The sequence below is a fragment of the Tupaia chinensis genome, unplaced genomic scaffold, assembly GCF_000334495.1.
Source record: "Tupaia chinensis unplaced genomic scaffold, TupChi_1.0 Scaffold000001_1, whole genome shotgun sequence".
Taxonomy (NCBI): domain Eukaryota; kingdom Metazoa; phylum Chordata; class Mammalia; order Scandentia; family Tupaiidae; genus Tupaia; species Tupaia belangeri.
This window is the reverse complement of record NW_006159427.1, coordinates 5,383,264-5,386,294: the sequence shown is the minus strand read 5'-3', so window position 1 is coordinate 5,386,294 and position 3,031 is coordinate 5,383,264. Positions and strand designations below refer to the sequence as shown.

The following is a 3,031-nucleotide window of genomic DNA, read 5'->3' as shown; positions in this document are numbered from 1 at the left end:
ATGACTATGGAAGTACACCACAGACAGGAGGAGGTGGACACTTTTGTCTCTCAGGCAGAAATTGCCCAATTCATGTCTCCGATCATCTATACCTTCTATTCGAACAAGAAAATTTCCTTTGAAAATTAATCTCTAATGTTCTGATGCCCTGGACAAGATTCGCTATGAGAGTTTGACAGACACTTCCAGGTTGGACAGTGGTAATGAACTGAAAATTGACATCATCTCTAACCCTTGGGAGTGTACCTTGACCTTGGTGGCCAGAGACCAAGGCGTGACCAAGGCCAATCTCATAAATAATTTGGCAACCATTGCCAAGTCTGGTACTAAAACATTTATTGAAACTCTTCAGATTGGTACACACATCTCCATGATTGGGCATTTTGGTATTGGCTTTTATTCTGCCTACCTGGTGGCAGAGAAAGTAGTTGTGGTCACAAAATACAGTGATGATGAACAGTATGCCTGGGAGTCTTCTGCTAGTCGTTCCTTCACTGTGTGTGCCTTCTGGTTGGGGTACCAAAGTGATCATTACCTTAAAGAAGACCAGATGGAATACTAAGAGAGGTGGGTAAAGGAAGTGGTGAAGGGGGCTGGCAAGTGGCATGGTGGTTGAGGGTGCAGGACTCTCACATGGCTGACTGCAGTTTGAGTCCCAGACCTGATGGCTTGCTTTCTCACTTTCTCTCTCTCTCTCTTACTCTGTCCAACTCTAATTTAAATAAATAAATAATAAATAAACTTCAATCAAAATAATTCTTTAAAAAAAAGGAAGTGGTAGAGAAGCATTCACAGTTCATAGGCTATCACTTTATCTAGAGAAGAAAGGAGAAAAGGAAATCAGTGATGATGAGGCAGAAGGAAAAAAAGGTGAGAAAGAGGAGGAAGACAAGGATGATGAAGAGAAGCCCAAGACTGAAGATGTGAGCTCAGATGAGGAAGATGACAGTGGAAAGGACAAGAAAAAAGAAGACCAAGAAGATTGTGAAATCACTGATCAGGAAAGAACTAAACAAGACCAACTCCATTTGGACCAGAAACCCTAATGATATTACCCAGGAGGAATATGAAAGTTCTATAAGAGCCTCACCAATGACTGGGAAGACCACTCAGCTGTCAAGCAATTGTCTGTAGAAGGGCAATAAGAATTCAGGGCATTGCTGTTTATCCCTCTTGGGCTCCCTTTGACCTCTCTGAGAACAAAAAGAAAAAGAACATCGAACTCTGTGTTTGTTGTGTGTTCAGCACAGACAGCTGTGATGAGTTGATAACAGAACATCTTAGCTTTATCCACAGTGTGGTTGACTTGGAGCACCTGCCCCTAAATATCTCCCAAGATATACTCCAATAGACAAAAGTCCTGAAAGTCATTTGCCAAAACATTGCTAAGAAATGCCCTGAGCTCTTCTCTGAGCTGGTGGAAGACAAGGAGAGCTACAAGAAATTCTATGAGGCATTCTCTAAAAATCTAAAGCTTGGAACCCATGAGGCCTCCACTAACAGGCAATGCCTTTCTGAGCTGCTATGCTATTACACTTCCCAGTCTGGAAATGAGATGACTTCCCTGCCAGAATACATCTCTTGGGGTTGGCAGGTGGCGTGATGATTGAGCCGCGGGACTTCCTCATTGTTGACCATGGTTCAAGTCTCAGACCTGGCAGCTTAGTTTCTCTCTTTCTTTCTCTCTCTCTCTCTCTCTCGCTCTCTCTCTCTCTCTCTCGCTCTCTCTCTCTCTCTCTCGCTCTCTCTCTCTCTCTCTCTGTTCAAATTAAATAATAATAATAATGATGATGATGATGATAAATAAAAACTAAATAATTTTTAAAGAATACAACTCTCACATGAAAGAGACACAAAAGACTGTAAAATCACTGGTGAGAGCAAAGAGCAGGTGGCCAACGCTGCTTCTGTGGAGCATGTGTGGAAGTGGGGCTTTGAGGCGGTATACATGACTGAGCCTACCGACAAGCACTGCATGCAGCAGCTCAAGGATCTGATGGGAAGAGCCTAATCTCAGTTACCAAGGAAGGCGTGGAGTTACCCAAGGATGAGGAGGAAAAGAAGATGGAAAACAAGGCAAAGTTTGAGAACCTGTGCAAACTCATGAAAGAAATCTTAGATATGAAGGTTGAGGTGACAATCTCCAGTAGACTTGTATCTTCACCCAGCAGCTATAGCTGGACAGCCAACATGGAGTGGATTTAGGACAACTCTGTGATGGGCCAAAAAGTACCTGGAGATCAACCCCATGGTGGAGACACTGAGGCAAACAAAAACAAGGCTGGTGGCACTGCTGTTTGAAACTGCACTGCTCTCTTTTGTCTTCTCCCTCGAGGATCCCCAGATCCACTGCAACTGCATCTACCACATCATCAAGCTGGGTCTGGGCGTTGTCAAAGATGAAGTGACAGCAGAGGAGCCCAGAGCTGCTTCTCCTGATGAGGTCCCCCTTCTTGACAATGATGAGGATGCATCACACACAGAGGAAGTAAATCAGAAATTTCTACTGGGAAACCTTGTGCCCTCTTTATAGTGACCCCATGGATCCCACCGCAGCCCTGACTGGCCCTGTCCCCTTGGTCCCTCTATGTCTAGTGGGTTTTTTTGTTTGTTCGTTTGTGGGTGGGGGTGCTTTCTCTCCTGCCCTTGTGTCTATCGCAGGAAATAAAGGTCTCAAGAGCCAGCTCCTTCCTAACCTGACTTTGTGTATTGTGGGGTTTTTGTTTATTTTGTTCTGAAATTAAAGTATTAAAATAAATATGATGCAGTTTTATACAAAAAAATGAATATAGGACCATTAATTTTAAAACAAATGAAATAAATATATTTTTAGAAAAATATAAATGATTAAAGTTGGCTGAAGAAAAAATAAAAAATCCAATTCACACCATGTTTTCAAGGAAATTAAATTTGTTGTTCAAATTTTCCACGAAAAGGCATTAAACCAAAATAATTTTATAGAAAAAATATTGCAGTCTTACAAATTATAGGTGATCCTTAACTCGCAGAGATAAAATATGTATTTTTTAAA

The 3,031-nt window shown here is 42.0% G+C and overlaps 1 pseudogene; it reads left to right on the top strand.

Moving 5' to 3' along the window:
- On the top strand, window positions 1-2,533 carry LOC102470042 (heat shock protein HSP 90-beta pseudogene; annotated as a pseudogene).
- The last annotated feature ends 498 nt before the right edge of the window (window positions 2,534-3,031 follow it).